The sequence below is a fragment of the Eptatretus burgeri genome, chromosome 9, assembly GCF_056783735.1.
Source record: "Eptatretus burgeri isolate ZD-2024b chromosome 9, Ebu_testis_v1, whole genome shotgun sequence".
Taxonomy (NCBI): domain Eukaryota; kingdom Metazoa; phylum Chordata; class Myxini; order Myxiniformes; family Myxinidae; genus Eptatretus; species Eptatretus burgeri.
The window spans coordinates 64,303,594-64,328,284 of NC_140969.1; the positions used below are offsets into that span (position 1 = coordinate 64,303,594).

A 24,691-nucleotide genomic window follows, 5' to 3' on the forward strand; every position below is an offset into this window, starting at 1 on the left:
TTGCCTTGCAATAGGAAATCATGAGGGATACTAATGCTGTTTGTTTTTTATACAGGAATCAAGATTGACTTGGGGGAGAGGTGAACGACAGACAGAAACGCGTGTACAATTAAGCACCATGGACCGGCCCTTTCCCTCTTGTCTCTGTCTCTCTCCCTCCAACTCCATCGTAGCCCTCACTTTGTGAAGGTGGGGGTACACCATCCTGGATGTGGGGGATCTCCAGGTCGCTCATGGGAGATCAATCGACTGTCTCCTTGCTGCAGACTTGTTCGAGAGAACTGTCTTTGGCTTCACAAAACAACAAGAACAACAATGAAATTCAAAACAATGAGCGAATGAGAAAAAAATCAGAGAGAGGAAAATGCAGTCGTGAAATTCTATCTACTTGGTAAATAATATCTACAAGTCTGAGTGTGAGAACTCGAGGGGATCATTGAAAGTGGTAAGAATGAAGTGACATATGCATTAGTCCTCTGAATAATACCCAACATGTAAACTGAGGTTATTGTTTCTACCAAGGTTGAATTTCATAGCAGACTCCGGTGTGTCTGGGAGCTTGGCAGTTTGAACCCGACCCTGGCCGAGTCATACAGAAGATGGTATGTGCTGCTTCCTTACTTTAGATTCAGCAATTTAAAATGGAGAACACAGACAAAAAAAACAGAGGTTGGCAACCATTGCACAAGCTTGATAGGCTTTATGGGCCCCTGCTTTGAAGTTCCTTGTAAGAGAACTCATCGACACAATCATTATGTTCAGTGTCTGATTGCCCGTATGAGGTTAGGTGCATTGTGATGCTAGGCTTGGCTCATGCCAAGTGACTTCATTACACCCTTACTGTACCTCTTTATCTGCCTTCTCAGGCTTCCCTGTTCTTAGAATTACAAAATAATAATAAAAATTAGAGCAGAAAATAACCGAACAAAAAGTGTGGTCCACAGGTTTGTTGGTATTATTGTAACCTCCCCATGAATGTTTTTTTTTTAATATATTTTTTGCATGAGGGGGCGCTCAAGAGAAGAGTCTGCCTTGTTTTTCATGAACTATAATATCGTTAATTATGAGCAACATCATGGGAATGTCGAGTCGAGTTCATCAGACAGATGACATAAAAATTCTAGTTGTCAGACACCAAAATGGCTTATCTTCGGATTGTGCTAAATACATGAACTGAGGATGCACACATTTACTTCGGGGGAAACTAAAGTCAAACTTAAAAAAAAAACAGACAGGATTTATATATTGAATCGATATTGTTTTTTACTTTACATCTCTTTATGAGGGGTAGGATGTTCAGATTCAGGAAAGTCTGCATGTATTTAGAGATTGAACAAAAGACTGGCGAATGCAGTGTGACGTAAGGAATTTAAGGTGCTGGGGTAAGCGTAAGAATACTGAAAAGGATAATATAATGTATAATAATAAGTCTTGGAGCGTGTGATTCAGGAGGAGGATCTGGGGGTGGTAAAGATACAGGGAGGTCATATCTTCTGGAATCTTGGAATTTTGTACACAGTTTTGGTCGCCACATCTGAGGAAGAACAGATGTCTTCGATAGCACACAGTATAGAGTAAGGACAATGATCCCGGACCTAGCTAGACTATAAGGAGACAGGACTGGAGTGGATTACAATGGCATCTGATTGAGATGTTGAGGTTAATGAAGATTATGGACAAAATAAGTGCTAAAAAATTTTTCAGCAGAATGGACAGTGATAGAACCAGAGGCCATCGTTTCAGAGTAAATAAGAGAGTTAGGATGGCAGTAAGGCAGGGGTCTTTCTCTCAGAAAGTGGTGAATGCATGGAATGGTATCCTTGCAAAGGCAGGGACAGTGGAGCCAGTGGATAGTTTTAAAATTGAGTTGGATAGGTATCTGGAAGTAGTAAGGATGGGGGAGTACGAAGATGTTGACCACGACTGCACAGACTTGATGGGCCTAATGGCCTCCTGGGTTGAAGTTCCTTGTAAATCCTCACTGCTTTGTGGGGCATCGTTTTACAAATAAGGATGTAAAGGGGATAAAATTGATAATTTGGAAAGATCTTGTAATTCTCAGATTTTAAAAAGTATTTTCCTTTTCATAACAGATACATACAGAGCATGAAGATATGTCTTAATTGAGATCACACATTCATTCAAGTGAAGTGGCTAAATGGGTTACTTGTCATATAATTCAGGTTTTGTGTACCACTTGTTATTAAAAAAAAATGATTATTATCAATACAATACACCAATAACTCAAAGTTTAAACCTATGTGTGGTATTAAAGTTTAAACCTCTTCCCTCACTGTTGTGCAAGATATCATGACATTCAGAATTTGTAAGCTTTTGCGATAGTTCTCATGTGTCTAACAAATACAGTGTATAGAATGCAACGATGGTGGTTTTTTTAGGTTTACACTTTGCAAATGATGATGCATCGCTTTGGGGGTGACGCCCAAGCCTTCTGGGGGCATTGGGTGTTGTCTTGACGAGAAAAGCCAACGGCGTAAATAGTGATACGCCCAGCTCAGCTAGGTGTAGCCTGCATCATTCTGCCCCTATAATGTATTGAGTAGGGTGTGAAACAGACAGTGTAATACTACAACACTGTTTTTGTCTCACAGACCCTACTTAATGGAGATTCTTAACACTGAACATTCTCTGAGGGAAGGAATGAAGAACAAAAATCCCCACCATCATAGTAATCCTCTCGCAGTGCTAAGAAATTCCAATGAGGAATACTTCTTGTCACTTGTGTTACTCAAGCAAGGTATAATACTCAGATAAGATAACGTAACATACACAAAGTGAGCACTATATCCGGAAATGAAAGAAAAGCATGAATGAATTGGGATAAACCTGAGCAATAGCAGCATGAACAAAAAACATGGTAAAAATTGAGTGTGGGTATGGGTGGTGGGTGGAGGGAAGTCAGAGTAATGTTGGGAGGTAATGGTTATGTGCTCAAGGCAGGTAAGTGTTGGAAGAGGAATGGGTGTGTTTGGGATATTAACGTGCCTCTACTCGTCAAACAACAAAGTCCGAGCTGGAGACTTTCTCCACCTTCCACCACACCCTCCATTGCATTTACACCATTCACCATCGCAAGGATGTTTTTTGAAAACTGCTGGTGGTGCTTTGTATCTGGTTATATGAATTAACCATAATTATATACATATATATCACTCGCTGTGATGGATTCTTGTGAAAAAACATCAACAATATTTATCTTTGTAGTTATCCTGTTCAATCACACTTGGGCAATTCCTCATTTTTGTTTTAAAATGCCATGAATCGATACTCAATTCGTAGGATAGATCATTGCCCTTTTATTCTCCTTAATAGGCAGAATTAACGTGGTACATGTGATCGCCTTTCAACAAAGATTTCAAGCTCGTGAAACAGCACTTAGAATAGTGAGCCTACTGACTTGAAGGCATAATGAAAGAATGAGCTAAGACAAGTTGAGGAATTTCTAGTGTGTAGAAAGAGTTTACAATTTATGGGGAAAGTCGAAGAAGGCAACAATTTGGAGCACCTACCTATCTATAAGCATAATCGACCGCATGCTTTACATAGTTGCCAACATTGAGAGAAGAAAAAGAGGTAGGATGGAAAGGATCCATGGTGCGGGGGAGCGAAGTGACTTGGTCAGGGATCATCTCCCTCTCCCACTGGAGGGAAATGTAATCTTAACCGTAAATTTGTACATTCTCAAAACAATCTTTTGCACAAAATTAAAGCAGAATAATTATGGTTTCCTGATTAATTTGCACCTGAAAGCCGACGGAAACCTTGTCATGATATGAAAATCATTGAAAAACGTTTATGAAATGTATTATTTTGTGAAAGCGGTATTTTTCACTATTCTTAGGCAATAAAATCGGTAAGTTGTTCAAGTACAGGATTAAAAAAAAGCGGTCGATTACTGCCAAAAGCAGACGAGTTGGCAACTATGGCTCTATACAGAGCATCAGTTCTCCCAAAGCAGTTTTTTAGCAATGGTTGCAATCCTGGATAGGTGTTCACTCCGACTCAGGATGTCAGGGTAGGAATTTGTACTTTGTTTAGCGTTCCAGCAAAAACTAGTCTTTTCTTCATGAAAGTCTTTTAACTCGTCTTTTCTTTTTCATAACAGCTTGGTATCTTTATTGTCAACCAAGCAAAGCCAGCGGGACGAGATGCCCGGTTTAACAGTATACAGATTAATCTCACCCTGCCTGCCAAACATCACGGTGAGAGTTTATAGCTGTGCTGAGATTCAAACGCAGGCTCGACTACCAAAGCCGCCCCTAATAGATTATTTTGCTGTGTCAAAGGGCGAATGCCGGTTTCCTATTTCATAAAATCCATTGTTAATCTTGAGTCTTCACAGGAACAAGTATTGCAGAGTAGAACGAGAACGGCACTCGATAGAGCACATATCTCCGCCAGGCTGAACAGTTTACTTTTTGTATCCCACTGTTGGGCTGGATCTTCACCAAAATCGAATCGATTCTTCCTTGTCACACCCAACATGTTTACCAAGTTTTGTCTGAATTCGTCCACACAAACAAACAGATACAGAGGGGTGAAAACATCACCTCCTTCACCTTCAGTGGTAGAGCTAATAAAGTTTAAATCACCCAATTAGTGTTGTTGATCACTGTATACGTTTCTGAATGCTGGAGAATTTCTCAATGCTGCAGTAGGTCTCAGCAAGACAACACATGTTTGCTTTTGCTTCACCTTGATGTGAAAGACAACCGGTAATGGGGTTTATGACATATAAATTGGCATCCTTTCTTCTTTCGGAGTTATTTGTTCTCTTAAGATGTGTTCAAACTTGTGAGGATTATTTTCTTCAACTGATCATTTCAAATACTTGCTAAAAATACTAGATTCGGTTTATTTTGTCCTCGGACACATCCCAGGCCTCCCTTGGTGGATATTTTAATTATTTTTTTTATTTATTTACCATCTAATTCTTGTAGAAAAGAGCTTAGAGCATTGACAAAAACTGTGAGACGAGAAAGTATCCCAAAATGCAAACAAAGCCCGTCCACGTCTGCTTTGCACTTGAACTAAACTTGACAAAAACAACAACTTTTTTTTAATGTAAATTTTATTAATTAGCATTCTCCATATTCTCATAATACAGGTTGGTGGAATAATTGATTACAAGAGCTCAAATGGTAAAGTAGAAAGCATCTCGAAATACAAGTGGTGAACAAAATGAAGAAAGGAGGAAGCGATTACAAAACCGGCCATCTTGTGCCGCGCAGTGGGGGACGGGCTAATGAGGGCTCTTTGTACTTACTGTGACTTTACCTTCGAACATTTTGACCCAATTAGTAATTAGTTTTCTCCATATTCTCTTAACAAAGGTTTTTTGTTGTTGTATACATAGTCAAGGCTCGTGGAAGAGCCAGTAATAGAACACTAAACGGATCAGTATGCAACAGGATAAAAGGAACAGCAGAGAGAGGGGCGAAACACTAACGGCAGAGTTGAAGGCCAAGGTAGAGACAGACTTCGACAAACAATGGGTGTGGGGAGGAATGGAGGGCAGGAGATGATGCGTAGGGTGGAGAGAAGATAGATACAGAAGGAGATACTCTCAGAAGGAAAAACTGGAAATTTTGGAAGGAGGGGGTATGATGGGGGGGGGGGAAGGATTAGCGAGGGTGAAAAAGATCATGGTTTTGGATTGGGGAAAATTTGAAATGATGGTGACCAGCTGTCCTGAAGACCTTAAGGGAAAGAATGAGGTTGAAGAGAATACGTAAGTTTGTTTCACAGGTGGGAGAAAAGAGGAATGAGTAAGTGAAGGTGACCGTGATCCTGAATTTAGGTACTTTCACCAGAAGGAGGTCGATGTGGACCATGTGTGTATGCCCAACAGAAACCTGGGGGGGGGGGAAGCATGGAAAGAGCAAGGACCACAAAGGAGGTGGTAAAAGACAGAGACCACCAGCCTGTCTGTAATGGTGAATTGATCAGCCTGTAGACTCAGCTTCAGCAAGGGAAATGTCAATGATCTCAAAGGCCTTGATTTCCACATTGTCAAGCTGAGCAAGATGTGAGGAAGGAGAGTCAGCCCAGAGGGGAGAGCAGTACCCCATCAAGCTATGCATTAAAGCCTTGTAGGCAGATCGGAGTTCAGGTGTGCCAAGGAAGGAGTTTGTACAATGGAGGATACCCAGTCGGCAGCTGGCTTTGGCAGACAACGATGAAATGTTGTTTGCCCAAGACAGATCATGGCTGTTAGGGAGACCCAGGAGTTTGAATGATTGAACCTCCTCAAGAAGATTGTGAAGAAAGTAGATAGGAAGGTTTGTCAGATGGTCCTTTCAGAGAAAGATAGTGAGATTTGTCAGGATTAAAAGACATATTCCAAGTGTTTGACTAGGTTGTGATTTTTAGCTCACCTGTAGTGTCGTTCCGGAGAGCTTATGGGATGGCCCGTCATCCATTCGTCAGTCTCTCCGTCCAACCATCCATCCGTAAACACTTCCAACTTCTCTGAAACTACACACACAAATTCGATGAAATTATCCCACAACCTTCATCACCCATGCTATACCAAAGATTGTTCACACCATCCCATTAAAATAAATCTGGGTCTAAGTGGGTTTACAGTGGGGGAGGGTGGTTTGCCCAATAAAATAGGTATTTGCTAAAACATTGGTTCATTGTTACATTTTGCTGATTCCATCCCACGTTGACTTCCTCCTCGATATCATTATTCCACTAGTTGAGCTCTTGGGGTGTTGTCCATATTATTTTTTTTCAAGGTCTGAAGATAGGGAATAGGCTGCTACCTGCCTGTCTAAAGGATGAGGGATGTCACAGTAGAGGGTGGAGTCATCAGCAAATAGATAAAGAGGGTTTTCCAGAAAGTCAGAGAGATCATTAATGAAGATTAGGATCAGGAATAGGACGAGGGCCCAGAACTCTGCCTTGGGGGCACTCCAGCCTTGATAGTGAGGTACCTTCGTGAAAAAAATCGTTACACGGTGGACAAAAGCACCATTTTTTCACCAAAGAACTGCATCAACTGACGAATTAAGAAAAAGTCAGGCTCCAAAAAAAAAAAATTGGCTTGCCGGAAGGGTCTTTTATGACGTCATGTTTAATTACATAATAATACAAACAAGTTAGGAAAATATGATCACAGAATGCTATGGTTAGGTTTTAAGTTGATACAGGTATGTTCTCCAGGTCAAGGAATATGCTGTTAATCATTGCTTGTAATCAAAACTGACCAATTAGGTGCTATGATGTCATTTGGACATCATCATCATCTCTGTTTGAAAAATCTTGGTGATGATACAATGCAATATTCTCGTGAAACAGATGAGACAAATAATAAAAGTGTGCTATTACAATATCTATTACACCTCACATTGGAAGTCTGGTATTACCATTAGGATACATTAATATGTGACTAATGTATAACTGTGTGGTCTGTTCAGGAAGCACTTTATAACTGTTTTTGTTTGTTTGTAAAAATTTAATTGCAGTGGCTTTATTTACTTCTTTGCAATGGTGATAGAGGAAAATGTCTTAAATATCACATCATAGCATTTTATGGTGGAATTTTGATACCGACTTAGTTTTATATGGTAAATAATAGGTGATTACGTCATTATGACATCATAAAGCATCCTTCCCATTGTTCATTTTGGAGCATGATTTTTTTTTTCATCATAAGTCCCATGTGCAGCTCTGGTGCAAAAATGGCGCTTTTGTCCACCGTGTAACGATCCTTGTCCATTTTGTCGCTAAGGTACGGTACTATGACAGGGAGAGGAGATGAAAGGATTCCATCGAGAGCCACACATTGGCTACGAGAGTAGAGTAAGTCAATAAGCCAAGTGTGGCATTGGCCTTGGATGCCATAGGCAGTTTGGAGAGAAGGTGGGTTTGAGCATGTTGGGTGAGGGTTTGAGTGTGTGGGGTGTTGGGGAAAGTTTAGTTGTGGGGGGGGGGGGTAGTTTAACACCAGGCTGAACATTTAACGTTTTGTTTGAAGAGCTAATCAATTTGTCCTTGTCACACAGCCAACCTGTCCACCAAGTTTCGTCTGAATCCGTCCACAACTTTTTGAGATATGCTGCTCACAGACAGACAGGGGTGAAATCAGAACCTTCCTCCATCTTCGGTGAGGGAGGTAATCAGGTAACTAGCTATTGAGATTAACAACTATTTCTCATGACCTTTCAAGTGATATTCAAAAAGGTGGTCACATGATCTTCAAACAGCTCACTTTTAGATCAAGTAAAACGAATTCCTTGTGAATTGGTGTTTCAAACGATGCCAACTGTAGTATAACAACTACAGTAAACATATGCAAATAGGAAATGACACACAGTACATTGAGCAGGTGAGGATGAGTCATTGCCTAAAGGTGTTTCTCATGGTCTTGCTACCCGATTTGAGAATGATGTTCTTGCTCTTATTCGCTTTGAAGACCTCCCCGATAAATATTTATTTTAATTCCACACCTTCCATCGCTCATTCATGGAGCTTGCTTGGAGGACTGTACAAATGTGACTGATTGCCGTGAGATGTGGACCATGTCTCTTTCCAGAGCGTGGGTGTAACCAAAGCAGTTTCTCATCAAGGGTTATACCGGGTGGTTTGCCATTGCCTTCCCAGCAGTCGTTAAAGCAGGAATTTGTAATTTGTTCATGGTGTCGGTGATAACTCACCGACTTTTCGCGAAGGACACCGTGGGATCTATAACTTTCATCAAGTAATGCCGGCAGACGGGTCGCCCAGTTTAACGTCCACCCAAGGGGTAGGACACACATCGATGAATCATCCTGCCTGTGAGACACTGTGATGACAGATTATAGCTGGGTCGGCGGGATTCAAATCCAGGCTTGATGGCTCATAGGGGAGGTAGTGTGCGTACCTGGAGGCTATCCTGCCAGCCGTGACTCGATACAATGTGTTGTAACTATAAGGCTAAGTCTCCCACAATCCACCTCCTATTTTAATGCCTCTAAACTTATACGAAAAATGAAGTCTTTTCATCTGCGAAGAATGTCATGAGATCAAACAAACTAGAGAACAGGTCCTGAAAAAAATTTCTTCACAAGAGAAACCTGAGGTTCGTCAACATGTACAACGACAGTAAATAATCAATCGTGTCTCCGACTCGTTTATATTCTCTTATTAATCAATGCTCTTAATCCAACCTTGATTGGCATGCCATGGAGGATATGTTTGTTGTTATGTCTCCATCGGTGTAGTTTGATTTGTCTGGTTTTTTTTTTTTTTTGGAATGGGAGGGGGGTTGGGGGTATGATAGTTAGTGTTGGGGTGGTTGAACTCACCAGAAAGCAAGTTATGTTCATTATTTAATCATTCTTATTTTTTGTTTTTGCTGATTAATTATTTGACAAGTTTACCAGACCAGACCAGACGAGTTTGACAAGTTATTTGACACCGTTGGCATAACAACAAATGACTGAATAAACAAAAGCGAGCACTTCATGAATCATGTCTCCCAGGTGTTACACATACATAAACATCATCTTAATTTTAATATTCATTTGTTCCTTCCCTTAATGTGGGCTGGCAGGATGACCTGAAGGTACGCACACTCGCCACGAAGCTGTCTATCCTGGGTTTGAATCTTGGCCCAGCCACAAACTGTCTTGACCACATCATCATAATATTGTGTCAACTATTGGCACATTCTGTAATCCATTCATCTCCAAAGCTTTGTTTATGGCAGTGTAAGTGGTGAGACAAAGTTTGTGAACCCTTTAGGATTTTCTGTATTTCTGCTTAAATTTCACCTAAAATCTGATCAGATCTTCATCTGAGTCCTAATAATAGATAGAGGGAACCTGATTAAACAAATAACACACACACACACACACACACACACACAAAAAAAAATCTACTTTATAATTTGTTTATTGAGCAAAATGATGGAACATTCAATTTCTTTGTAGGAAAAGTATGTGATCCTCTCGGTTAATCATCCCAACGAATGGGGTAATCGCAGTCAGGTGTTTCAATCAATGGGATGGAAATCAGGAGAGAGTTTGGATCGCCTTGCCCGATATGAAAGTCGTAAACTTTGTTCGTCACCAGAGGTTTGTGGAAGCATGTCATGCCCTGTTCAAAAGAGATTTCTGAGAACCTCAGAAAAAGAGTTGCCGATGCTCATCGGTCTGGAAAGGGTTACACAACCATTTCTAAAGATGTTGGGCTCCACTAATCAACTGTCAGGCACATATTGCACAAATGGAGAAAATTCAACACCATTGTAAAGGGGCTGTGTCACACCTTGACGTTTTAGCCAGCGTATGGCAAGGTATCAAAATGTATGCACACAGCTTGCCATCATTGCCCATGAATTCTGGATTGTACCAGCAAATTCTACCGGAGAATTTCAGGGCATCCGTCCGTGAGCTGAAGCTTAACAGAAAGTGGGTCATGCAGCAAGACAACGATCCTAAACACACAAGTAAATCTACAACAGAATGGCTGAAGCAGAAGAGATTTTGCGTTATGGAATGGCCAAGTCAAAGTCCAGACCTCAACCCAAATTGAAATGTTGTGGCAGATCCTGAAGCGAGCAGTTCATGCAAGAAAGCCCATAAATATCTCGGAGTTGAAGCAGTTCTGTTTGGAAGAATGGGTCAAAGTTCCTCCATGATGATGTGTAGGACTGAGCACGAGTTACAGGAAACGTTTGGTTGAAGGTATTGCTGCTCTGGAAGGTGTCAGTAGTTTCTGAATGTAAAGGATCACATACTTTTTCCAACGAAGAAATTGAATGTTGGATCATTTTATTCAATAAATAAATTAAAAAGTAGATTTTTTTCCTCTTTTTTTCTGCTATTTTTTTTAAAATCAGGTTCCCTTTATCTCTTATTCAGACTTAGATGAAGATCTGATCACATTTAGGTCAAATTTAAGCACAAATACAGAAAATTATAAAGGGTTCACAAACTTTTTCTCACCACTGTAAATTCCTTCGGCATTTTTGGAAGATGAGCAATTAACAAAGCACAGGAACCTTTATCTGATCTCGAGGTTTTATGCATTTCTGATACAAACTGAAACCTTCTCTGTCTTCATTGATTTGGCCTCGTCTGCAATTATAGCAAAAATCCCGGTCTTATTCAATGCCTGTACAATTTCTTTGCAAACTAAATGTGCACAGATCTGTAACGCTTCATTTTGAAATTAAAGGTTAGGGTTCGGATTGGGGTTAACCTGCGTTTTCTTTAAAGTTTTGTCATACTTTGAAAATAAATCATAAAATTCAAAAATATTCCTTTTCAATTTAGCTTGATTTCCCTCGTCGTGCCCACGAATCGATCGGTAAGCCGTGCTTTGAAAGTAACTTGACAATGTCATCAACCTTCGTAAGGTAATCCATTTCTCTCAACGGTGCTCCCATGACTTTTCGAAACGTTCACTGCTATTGATCCCATTTCGTCGCTATCTTTGAAGCATTTCCATTTTTCCATACATTCCAAATGAACTTTGGAAACAGCATGTTTAGGCAATCTTTCAAAAAAAAAACTTCTTCCAGTTCTGTACATCTTGTTGATAATTCAATCCTCAGCGTAGCTTGTTTCTCAGTGGGAAATAACAGCAGGGAAAGCAGAACACAACATCTTGAACAGATCTGTGGGAACATTTATGCTTCTCACATCATTTTCAGTTGTGCGTGCTGAGAGAACTCGAACTGACTGCCTCCAAAGACTTGAGATACTCTTGCTATATTTGAGATGATACGGCACGTCGACAGCCGAGGTAGGCGGTGGTGGATTGACCCGATCCCGGGCAGTTGTAAAAGCCTACTGTGAATCATCCACCGGTGGTTCAACAGTCGCTTTCACAAACTATCTCTCTCCGAAAGGACCATTTGGCAAATCCTCCTATCTACTTCCTTAACAATCCTCTTGAGAAAATTCAGTCATTCAAACCCCTGGGTCTCACTGTCAGCCGTGATCTTTCTTGGGCAAACCACATTTCAAAGTTGTCCTCTAAAGCCAGCCACCGACCGGGTATCCTCCGTCATACAAAGTTCTTATCTTCCTTTGCACACCTGAATTCCTATCTACTTACAAGGCCTTCATCCGCAGCTTGATGGAATAGTGCTGTCCCCTCTGGGCTGGCTCTACTGTCTCCCAACTTGCCATCTTGACTCCAGAGAAACCAAGGCCTTCAATATCACTGGAATCTCCATCATTTGAGCTGAGTCTATGGGCTTATCACTTCACTATCGCAAACAGGTCAGTGGTCTCTGTCCTCTACCGCCTTCTTTCTGGTCTTGCACCCTCTGCTGTTTTTGTTTTTTTTTCGATACATCGTCGAGGCTCATGGAAGAACTAGCACGCTGAATGGATCAGGACGTAACAGACAAAAAGAGAACGGAAAACACGCATGCATGGAGAAGGAAACTCCAAGGAGGAAAAACTGGAAAATTAGGCAGGATTTAGGTGGTTCTTGACGGGGGTAGAAAAGATCATGATTTTGGATTGGGGACGATGTGAGATGGTGGTGAACAGCTGTCTTGAAGAGGATGTGGAAGTTGATTCCACAGGTGGGGAAAAAGAGGAACAAACGAGTGGAGGAGAGCAGTCATCCTGGATTTAGGTCGTTTTACCAGAAATGGGTTGATGGTGGACCATGTACCCTTCTAGTTTTGTTCTCCTGAGTGCCGTTCTCATTTTTTCTTTCTTTCTAACAAATTATAATCGCGCATCATTCCTTCGTTTCTGAGCCAATTTTTTTTTCAAATTTGGCATGGAGGTAATGTATCTGGACCCCTTTGTTCGCCCATATGCCAGTGTAGCAGGAGATAAGGTTTTGCAATTGTGTGTCTGTGTGTGTGTGTGTGTGTGTGTGTGTGTGTGTGTGTGTGTGTGTGTGTGTGTGTGTGTGTGTGTGTGTGTCTGTGTGTGTGTGTGTGTGTGTGTGTGTGCACGTGTGTCACTGCAAGGGGGTAACCGAATCACCTTGTGGGTAATGTGCTTGTGCATTCGATATTGGGAGACATTAAATAGGTCATAATAATTTTGGGTTTGACCCCTGGTCCGTGTGCAAATGGGTGTCGCACTTCAAGTTCTTACTGTCACTGTAACGCCTAAGGACTTAAGGTCACAGGGGTCAAAACGGGAATTTTTTTTAACTCAAAACCTGATATTGGTCATTCCTGGTGGAAGTTTTTGCCATCTTTTAACTTTGCTTTGGGTCGGAAGCATGGGGCTTTGAGATGGCGTGCCATCGACTTCACTTTCATTATAATTTTGCTTCCAGCTTGCTTGATCAAATTCCCTGGCTTTGCCATGTTTCTTCACTCACACAGTGGAGTAATTGTGACGTCATTAACACATGTAAACTAACTGCTACTCCTTTAAACGTCCATCCAACTGAAGAGATAAAAGACATTTCTCATTGTTAATGAGCCTGGTGTGTCGGCTTAATGGTTAACGTGGCTGGCTTAATATCTTAGGCTCTTGAGTTTGACTCCCTCTCGGCCATTGAATTAACACCAGGTGGGTTGACTCGGCCTATCATTCTTCCAAGGTCATCAAAATGAGTACCAGCTTACTGGAAACAGGGGCACTGCATCAGTGGCATCGCCATGCTCCCAGCAATTATGTAACCAGTAGCCACAGGCTGTATACAAAATAATAATAATAATAATTGAAAATATACATGGAATACATGGAGAAATTGGCCTATTAATGTTCTTCTCTGAATACCGAGGATTGTGATTCAAGAAACTAAGGTTCAAATCCCATACAACATACCGGTGTACTAATGTTCAGGGGCGTCACTAACTCGGGGCCCGGGGTCCATCGAGGGGCCCGAGCTTCTCCTGGAACTGTAATTTTTAACACAAATGTAAGAGAGAGGGTGGGGGGTGAGGGCCCCCAAGGGAAATGACCTTGTGGCCTGTGCTGGCTCTCGATGCCCCTTAGTAATGTCCTTGTAATTTAAGATAAAGTACACCGATGTACACCAACGTCTTTGTCCTGCAGGTGATATACAGTATGTACAAGCTCCCTGATGAGCCTCAAGTCATGGATTGAAAAATAATTAATAAAATCGGGTGCCTAGTAGATGGGACACCCCTTAACAGTCAGACAGAATGCAGCTCTCATAACTGTGTGCACCTTTTCTTGGGAGCAAGGATCATTTTGTGAGCATTCCTTTCCTGGATCAGCAATGAGGCATCGAATGGAAGCCTGGGTAAGTAATTCTTGGATTTGGTGAGTATAAATGTGGGATTTCACTAATTTGGGAACTTAGCCAAAGACTGCTGCATTTTAAGACAACCTGTAATCACAGCTCATAGTCCATGAGAATTAACCTTTCGGATGACAACTTATCCATGAATTTGGATTATTATTATTGACACATGGAATCTCACATGTGCATGCAGAAAATTTCGTTTAACAACTACTGTACTGCTTTTGTAATGGCCTTACCCAGTACATGTAATAAAGCTCAGTGCACAGTAGCGACACACCCACGCAGGCCCACAATGTGTGCATGGGATGGTGGTTGAGAGTCCTCATCTTACATTATGAGACCAAAGGTTATCTCGTCCTCGGGAATAAATGGCAAAACTGCAACGACATTTTAAACACTTTTATCTTCTTGTCAGACTTTAAGCCAATAAGTGCTGTAAGTGACAGGAGGGAGGCGGGAAGGTCGCCTTTCATGTTTGACATGTTCAGAAAACTATAGTTCGCCGGCATTTTGGTATTGTTGTGGTTGACCAAATTCGCAAACCACCATTCAGGTCCCTTAGGTGAGATATCTCGGAAAGTATATGTGTAGTTAGGCCCAAACCCGTTGTCTAGAGGGAATAAATGTCATTCATGCGTGCTGCGACTCTTCAGGATAGCCGTTTTTCTTTTACTATCTTTATTTTGGACCAACCGCCATTATTACCACCACCAACCACGTCTCAACAGTCATCACAACATCAACCACCCACCAAAACACCGCTTCACCACAACAGCCACGACCTTTACCGTTACACCTCGCAACCGTCGCATCGCCACCGTTCTTGCGCCGCTTGTGGGTACCGGTACTGGACTCGTGCAGGGCGCGCACCGAACAGCGTGTACAAAACATCACGGACTTTCCGCAGAAAAACGGATCAAAAACGACTCACGCCCACTTTTGTTCCGTCCAATCGGTGAGCGAGGGGCGATTTGGCCCCGCCTCCAGGGCGTTGGAGGGCGGTCGCTATATGCAAATTCATGGATCAAAAAGCATTCACGCCCACTTTTTCTCGGGCCAATGGGGAGCGAGGTGAAAGGTCGAAGGCAGGGGGTCAAAGGCGAAGCCACGGGGCTTAGATAAGCGGCTGCGTTCGTCAGAAAGGTGGTGTGCGTTGGAAAGAGTGAGTTCGGAGTTCAAGAGAGTCGTCGGTGGAGCTGGAAGGAAGTTGCGCGTTGGTACGAGCTGTGCGTTGGAACGAGTTGTCGGCGGAGCTGTGGAGAGGTGGCGGCGGCGAAGACGGACGAGGGGGTGCTCGCGTCGGTGCCGGGAGCTGAAGGCGGGAGGCCGACGGCGCGACCTGGTCGAGGTGGAGACGCTCGTCGCGGGACCCGAGACAGAATAAAAATCCTCCTTTCCCCGAGCATCAGCAACCCCTCCTGTTTCCCCCCGCGCTGAGATAGTGCGACAAAAGGGGGCCTCTTCCCACCCCCTACCAGACACTGTCCGCGAGGCCCGCGGAGTTGGGGCACCATCGCCACTTCGCGCCTCATCATCAGACGGGTAGGCCCGACCCGGTCTCGGCCCCAGGCCCGCCTCATCCTTGAGGGTGTTCTTTTTCTTGGTTTTGGGTATGTGTTGTCGGCGCCGTCTGTGAAGTAGAATTGTATAAGTGTTGCCGTGTGCTCGGTAGTCGGATAGCTCTGCATTGTGTCTTCGCTTTTACATTTGCTTTTTGTGTAAAATGGCATTGTGTTTCTTTTCCTTTTACATGTGCTTTTGGTGGAATTGTATATGTGTGCTTTCCGTTCATCGCGAATAAATGTGCTTTATGTTGAACTGTTTTCCCGCTTCGCTTCGTCATTTCTTTCATTGAATCCCCATCTTGCTTCACGTAAAGGGTTGGTCCTGGGCTAAGACGCCCGATAATTAATCGAACCGTCGAGGCCGACGAACAACACCGCTCGGTTATCCCGATAGTACGGAACGGGTCGCTTAAGTGGCCCGTGTCCGAAGTCGACCTGCGGCGAGGTGCGATCGCCCGGTCTACCCTCCGTGTGGGTACTTAGGTAGGTCGAATTTGGCGAGCAACCCTATCCCACGCGGGGGCCGATTGGCTCGATCGCGGTGAGACCGAAAGGTCCACCCCTGACTGGTTCCCGGCGTTAGTCCGAGAGGGTCACGACTGGATTGTCCGTCCGGTGGGCGACGTGCCGCGATTCGAGTTACGTGGCCGTCAGCACGCCGGCGGGCGCGAATCCGCGACACTGGTGTCAGAAGTGGGATACAAACTCATTGCCCTCCTCGCAGCACTGGTAATGGAGAACGGGAAAACGGGCTGTCCTGTCTCCAATTAAATTCACGGGAATCGGTCCAGGGGTGAGAGAAGCGACCCCCGATTCCCTCCAAATTACGAGCGATTCAAATTAACCCTTTAAGAGAAGCAAGATGGCGTCTCAAGGCGAGCGGGAGCCGGGGGTATTAGAAATGGATGTAGAATGTGTAGAATCCATGGCTCAGGATGAAATACCCGTGCAGGAAATATTAATTGTACAGGAAAACGAACTCGCCCAACTGAACCCAGAGGCCGAAATGGGCCGATTTGGAAATGGGCCGAACCCAGAGGCCGATTGGCTCGATCGCGGTGAGACCGAAAGATCCACCCATGACTGGTTCCCGGCGTTAGTCCGAGAGGGTCACGACTGGATTGTCCGTCCGGTGGGCGACGTGCCGCGATTCGAGTTACGTGGCCGTCAGCACGCCGGCGGGCGCGAATCTGCGACAGTATGTTTTTAGCCTGTCCCCCACACAGCGGGAGATGGAGTTTTGCAATCGTGTGTGTGTGTGTGTGTGTGTGTGTGTGTGTGTGTGTGTGTGTGTGTGTGTGTGTGTGTGTGTGTGTGTGTGTGTGTGTGTGTGTGTCTGTCCGGGCCATGACTTTTTTTTTTAACTCTTACAGATTTTTATTATCAAATTTTCAACAAAGTTTTATTTTGAGAATATTGAGAAAAATTAAGAATTTGATCAAAAGGTCAAAGGTCAGTGTGCCATGAACTCGTCAATTTTCATCCAATTGACCTGGAATTTTAATTATCATTTGAGCTTTTTTTTTTTCAAACTTTCAACAAAGTTTTATTATGATAATATAGAGAATCCAAATTAATCACTAAGTCAAAAGGTCAAAGGTACCGTTTAGCAGGTGAAACAAGAAGTCCCAATACAAACAGACAGGCTTTACATTTTCAGATGCTTCCTCGTTTATATTTATTTTTATTTTTACTTTCACATTACCTGACAAATTTCACCTTTAAAATCCTTTAGAACATTGATCGCAAGCTCATAGTACAAGCTTGTACATATAGGACAATTACATTAAGAGATATCCACATGCTGGCAAGATAGTTGAGAGGTATGCACAATTGCTTCAAAGCTGACTAAGCCTGGGTTCAAATCTCGAGTCTCGACCCAGCTGTAAACTCATCATGGTGTTTGTGTGGGCAGGGTGATACATCAATGTGTGCGTGGACCATTGGAAGGACGTTAAGCTGGAGAGATGTGACTACCAACATTGGTCGTTTATGGAGGTTAAATATCCCACAGTCTTCTGTGAAAATTCGATGAGTGATCATGGCCACCCTGAACAAGTTACTAACACTCCAGGCCTACCTCGAGTGGTGGTAGCCAGTGGTCTGGTCTTCTTGGAGGTTTCTTGATACCAGGTTACACTGCTTGCTGTCTCAGAGCAGTTGCTGTCAGGGCAGCAGTTTCTGCACTACAAACAAATTAACCAGGTAGTTTGCATGTCTCACGTGAACAGCTCCTCTTAGAGCACGGAAGGAAACCAATTCCATTTGGTTTCAAATACTTTTCCTACAATGGAAGTTAAACCTCTTGGCCTGAAGTTAGTTCCCCGATCGTTCCTCTGGAATTGTCTTAATAATTGTCTGATGGAATAAATATCATTGCTTTCTCATTATTGATTGATTCGGCCTTCCTAATCTCGACCTATCCACGCTATCCTCTTTGTATTCCTACCTTTTGTTTTTACTGGAATAAATTGTCTGTACATTCCTATGATATGCTTGTACATGTGTGTAGGTTATATTTCTATGACATATCGCTCTCTGTCCTGACACTGCACTATATCCTCTTAATGTTGCATCTCATCCCCTTGTAATCTGCCTTCCTTACCATAGCATTTACTTGAGCATAATCTGAGTCCTGATTTTGTTATTTGCAAAATCGAAGATTTTTCAAGTATATTGGTCAGTTGATTTTGTTATTCTGTCTGTCTGTCTGTCTGTCTGTCTGTCTGTCTGTCTGTCTGTCTGTTTGTTTATCGCCTACATGTCACAATTTTAAACCGATCTTCACGAAACTTCACCAAATGGTAGATTTTGTCATAAGGAAACAACTCAACCAAAGGCCAAAGGTCAACAACTAAGCTGGTATTTCTAAAATCCTCAATTTTCATCCAATTGAATTGAAATTTGAAGAGGATTTATATTTCATGTCACTGAATTCAACTCGTCGAGTATTTTAAGGTCAACATAGACCAAAATGTCAACCTCAGTCAAAGGTCAACAACTTAGGTGAGATTTCTAAAATCCTCAATTTTCATCCGATTGACATGAAATTTGAAGAGGATTTTCAAATCTGGTCACTGAATTCAACCAGTCAATTATTTTTGAGGTCCACATAGGCCAAAAGGTCAACGTAGGCCGGATTTCTAAAATTGTCAATTTTCATCCGATTGACTTGAAATTTGAAGAGGAGTTGCTTATTTGATCATTGAATTCAACCATCAATTATTTTTGAGGTCAAATTTGTTTTATAGATTTTGCAAGGATCGTGCTCTGCATGATGTCTTCTTGTTTATTTATTTATTCGTGTGCAGCCTACGGCTGCTTGGCTGTACCACTGATGCAGTGCCCCCATTACCAGCAAGCTGGTACTCGTTATGACAAGCTGAGTCAACCCACCTAGTGTTAATTCAATGACAAAAAGAGGGCTTGAACTGAATACCTTTGGATCTTAAGCTAGCCACCTTAATCATTAAGCCAACACCAAGCCTTAAGTCCTAATCATACTGTGGCAGTGACATGGTCAATATTTCTCCACCTCAATCTGTTCAATCATGTAAGGATGACGAACCAGGAAATAAAGATTGAATGAGGGACAAACCATATTTTTATGCATATATTTGTTTTCATAAATAATAATGCTCTCTGGGATGGCTGCATTGTCCTAAAGATAGGACTGCATTGTCCTATCTTTAGTGTCATTCCCACATTAAACGACTACATTTTACAGTTATCTTGGTTGATGGTAAAGTTGAATGATGGAGGGTAAAAGTTCAGGAGAATCACAGTGGGATGTTGAACAGCAGCTAAACATGGAGAGAGAGAGACAGAGACAGAGACAGAGAGACAGACAAAAAAAATTGGAGTCGATAGAAACGGTTAGTGTGAGAATAAAGGATTTTGGTTTGGTTTGTTAAGCAACATAAGATGGAAATTTTCTGATACCCTAGAAGAAAGGAAGAGAGATTGAATAACGGTGTACAGGTGAGCAGAAAGCTTGGAATTGGGCAGATGGACAAGCAATGACTTATTTGAGGAACATGCATATCTTTGTGGGGCTGGGGATAGGCAGAATGGAAAGAAGGCTGAGAGTGTTAGACCAGCGGAAACAAGGTGGACAATGAGAATTCCGAGGTGGATTCCATTTTTTTGTGTGCAATGTCGAGGTTTGTGGAAGAGTTGGAACATAGAATAGATCAGGATGTAACAGAACAAAAGGAACAGTAGAAAGAGAGGGGGAACACACCAACAGCAGGGCTGAGGGACAAATTAGAGGGAGACTTGGACAAATAAGGGACGTGGAGAAGAATGAGGGCTAAGGAAGGATACACAGGGTGGAAAATATGGATACAGCCACAAATCCTCAGGAAGGAGAAACTGGAAAGTTGGAAATAGGTGGGCTTGTGGAGAAAAGATCATTGTTTTGGATGAGCAAATAATCTGAGATGATGGTGAAAAGCTGTCTTCAAACCCTGGAGGGAAGAGTATGTGGAAGCTTGCTCCACCGGCGGGTAAAAAGAGGAACAAATGAGTAGAGGTGAGCAGGGATTCTGGATTTTGGAAGTTTCATTAAAAGGGGGTTGCTGCAGACTGCATGCACCCATCCAGAAACCTGGGGATTACGGAGCACGGAAATAGCACAGGTTGCAAGATAAGAAAGGAGGTGGAAGAAGACAGAGGTCACCGACCTGTCTACAATGGGAAGGTGATCGGCCTATCGACTCAGCTTCATCACAGAAGATTTCAATGATCTTTAAGTTTCCACGACGTCAAGCTGAGCAAGGTGTGAGGCAGTGGTGCCAGACCAGAGAGAAGAGCAGTATTCTATCAAGCTGCGGATGAATGTATTGGAGGTGGATAAGAGTTCAGGTGTGCCAAGAAAGGACTTTTCAGGGTGGAGGATACCAAGTCAGTGACTGGCTTTGGAGGCCAACCTTAAAAATGTGGTTTGCCCAATAAAGATCATGGCAGATAGTGAAGCCCAAAAATTTGAGTGACTGAACCTCTTTAAGAGGATTGTTAAGAAAGCAGATGAGAGAGTTTTCCAGACCATCCTTTTGGAGAAACAGAATGAGAGTGTGATATTTGTTAGGATTGAAAGACATACGGCATTGCAAGTGTTTGACCAGGTTGTGATTCTGACCTCAAACCGGCTTTCAAGCATAGTTTGTTTTTAGATCCTCGTGGAGGATCTCTAAGTCTTACTCACGTTGTTGTTCTTGTGGACTTTTTTGTTTCACAGCCTACAGTTTTCATCGAAACTTCCTGAAACTTGGCGTATATATGTAAAAATACCCTGCGCAGACAAGTAACCATCTCCGATTTTGAAAATTCCTCCGAGAAAAAAAAGTTATGACATCAAAAATCTCCGCCAATGGAAATCGCCTAAAAATTATCTCCGAAACTAGGCAAGCTTTTTGAATTCTGTTTGCGGGAATCGAACAGGGCATTAGCAGAGATGAATTACCGCACATATGATACATCACTATGACGTCATCAATTTTTATGACGTCATTCCTATTTTTTGACATTTTTTGTTTCACAACCCAGAGTTTTCATCGGATCTTCGTGAATCTTGCCATGTATATGCAGAAATCCCACGCGCAGGCAGTAACCATCTCCAGTTTTGGAAATTCTTCCAAGAAAAAAAGTTGACGTCATAATATCGCCGCTAATGGTAATCGCCTACACCATTACCTCCGAAACTAGGCAAGCTGTTTGAATTTTATTTGCGGGAATCAAGCGGGGCATTAGCACAGATAATTTATCGCAAACCTGATACATCACAATGACGTCATATTCGTTTTATGACGTCATCATTAAGAGAACGAGGATCTTAGCTCATTGGAGCTTGTTTGATAGGTTGTTTCTGCTGGTGAGGTCAAATTGAAGAGCTGGTGTCTTTCCAGGTATTAGTTTCAGATGATATGAAGATTTGTTTTGCATTATTTTTGGAGGGCCAAAATATGGATGTTCCAAAATGAAAGACAACTCTCTGATGTTTTCCAAATGAGCAGATGGAGATTATGGAACAACATAACTGTTATTGGAATGAGGAAAGATGCTGTTCCAACTAACTGCTCCAGCAGGGAGGACTGCATCACGGATCTTACCATCTTTTGGATAAGACATACTGTAAATCTGATAATCCCATCTGCACTTATGTTAAAGATCGCATTGTATTTTTCTAAAGAAGTAGGCCGTAGTGTGCTCAAACTCTGGCAAAATCCCCTGTTTGGAGTTAACTGTCTCATTAGTACGACCTGTAATAGGTGTGGGGCTGGCAGGATAGCTCATTGGGAGGGTACCTGCCTTTGAGCTGTGTATTCTGGGCTCAATTCCCAATCAAATATTGAACTTTCAGGCTGTTGCTTCACAGCCTAATGCAAGGCATTGCATTAATGCATACATTGTCCTTTAGAGGAAAATCAAGCTGGCCAGGTGCCATTGTTACTGTAACCATTTGCTTGTGAACATTAAAGATCCCATTGTTTCTTTTGCAAGAGCAGGCAATTGTGTGCCAGTACCCAAGAACAGTTCCAACTTTTTGCCATAACCTGTTGCAGCCTGCATTGGAGTGGAAAACAACCTGCCAGGGTTAGGTTCTCAACCAGCAAAGTTTATGACTTATCATGAGCACCATGATGCTCCATGAAGATTATGGGCACACCTTGATCTTGACTTGTTCTGGTAGTCGGTATGAGTCATGGGAAGTGGATATGCCACAGACCCGATGGACCAAATGACCTTTACCTGTTCCCTATTTAAGATGTGGAAAACATTTTTTTTTTGTCCTTTCTTTTGTCTTGCAGTATTACAATTCTGTAGCAAGTTATACAGGATAAAGCAAGTAACTGGCCTCAACAACACTACCAAAAATAAAGTTCCTTTTTGCACTTGAGCTTTAAAATAGCTGTGAGGTATGTACCTTCACTAATAGTTGTCATACTTGAAATGAATTGAAATGAGCTGTCTAAATTTTTTAACCTGATAATCATTTGCTGTCTCAAGCCTGCATTGTTCGAGATGAGCAACTCAGATTTGCACTCAGCCACGACATGCTCTAAACCTTCAGTCATAATGACGTTGATCTTTGACAGGAAGAATAACAATAACTAAATATTTTTATGTTCAGTCAATCAACAATGAAAAAGGAGGACAATAAATCGTTTGATGTTTGTCTCTCAACACCAACTTCGTTTTTTTTCCACCAATATGGCAGACAGTAGAGATAAGGAGGATATTCTTGTCTTGATTTTGTTGTGTACAAGACAGATGGATGTGGGTCCATGACATTTTCCAACTGAGGGAGGGGATGGATGTAAAGATTAGTTGTTCGTGCTTCCCCTCCTCAATCTTGGAGCCAAAATGTGCATGATGTTGAGGTCATGTGGAAATGCAGACCTTGATTGACCAGGAACCTTTACCATTTTCATTCGAGTTGGAAAGAAAATCGCTCTGGCAATGATCATAACTTTAGTTATTGTTATCATCCAAGAGTATCCTTTGGGCTTAGAGTTATCATTCTGGTGTTACTACTGCCAGACATACATACTCGAACAATCTCCTTTTTATCGTTACAGTTATCATTACCATCATCATTCTTGGTGTGACCGATGCTTTCCTCTGTGTTGGGCTAGTTTATAAACTTGGTTTTTCCTCCCCGACTCCTCCGTTCTCTCCTCTGGACCTCACACCTGGCTTTAGAGATACTTACTATCATGAGCCACTCACTACCAATATAGACTACCCCAGCCATTAATCGTCTCTGTATTAAAAGCATTTTAAGTAAACTTAATTACAGTGGAATCCCATTAAGACGAACTCTTTGAGATGAAAACCTCTAAATACTGTACTGTACTATCAAGTAATAATAATTATATTACTAATCTATCTATAATTCCAGTAGTGTGTGTGTGTGTGTGTGTGTGTGTGTGTGTGTGTGTGTGTGTGTGTGTGTGTGTGTGTGTGTGTGTGTGTGTGTGTGTGTGTGTGTGTGTGTGTGTGTGTGTGTGTGTGTGTGTGTGTGTGTGTGTGTGTGTGTGTGTGTCTGAGACCGCTGTTTCTCGACAACCACTGGTCCGATCTAATTGAAACTTGCCAGGTATATTACTGGGGACCTGAGGATGTGCATTTTCAAGGTTTGATATTAATCGGACAAGTGGTTCCCAAGTTATGGCCATTTATTTACCAACCAATGACATGACACGTTGCTGCGTAGGCATGGCTGCGTAGGCCGGTGCGCGGCCGGCCAACGATGACGTCACGGGCCATGCCGGTTACATGGCAGCGAATGTCATGGCAAGCAAAGACAGGGAGGTAAACTTGATTTTAATTTGAATTTTAATTAACTCTGTGTGTGGAAATGTGGTTGGCGTGAGGACGAAGGAATGGCCTGTGTGGTTGTCGCGAGGATGAAGGAATGGCCTGTGTGGTTGTCGCGAGGATGAAGGAATGGCCTGTGTGGTTGTCGTGAGGATGAAGGAATGGCCTGTGTGGTTGTTGTTTCTGACTCGCGGTTTGAAAGCTTTTTTTTTGCATGTACGGCCAAGCGCGAGCGAAGGAATGGCCTGTGTGTTGTTGTTTCTGGCACGCGGTTTGAAAGTTTTTTTTTGTTTGTTTGCACTTACGGCCACACACCTACGGGCACACACCGACGGGCATGCACTTGTCTCTATATAATGGAGGGAAAGCAGTGTTTTGGCAAGTTCTTTAGGGGTTATTAAAACTGTTTAGTAGAACGATAGTTATTTCTTAGCATTTGTTTAGATAAGTGTGACGTCCTATTTGTGCAATAGATATGTGTTGCGTATGCACAGTGAGATGTTTGTTTTCCCTATCCTACTGTTGTCTTTCCTCTTCAATCCTCTGGCTGTGCATTTTTATGTTCTTTTCCTCTGTTTAAATGTCTCTACAAA

At 42.4% G+C, this 24,691-nt stretch overlaps 1 long non-coding RNA gene across 1 annotated transcript in view; it reads right to left on the minus strand.

The window, feature by feature from the left end:
* Window positions 1–25: 25 nt before the first annotated feature.
* The window catches only part of LOC147020221 (uncharacterized), a 35,380-nt gene continuing 10,714 nt past the window's right edge, over window positions 26–24,691 (minus strand). Inside the window, exons 2-3 of the long non-coding RNA XR_015061720.1 lie at window positions 6,399–6,498; window positions 26–291 (exon numbers count right to left, since the gene is read on the minus strand). This is a non-coding gene — a long non-coding RNA (uncharacterized LOC147020221). The remainder of the gene's footprint in view (window positions 292–6,398; window positions 6,499–24,691) is intronic.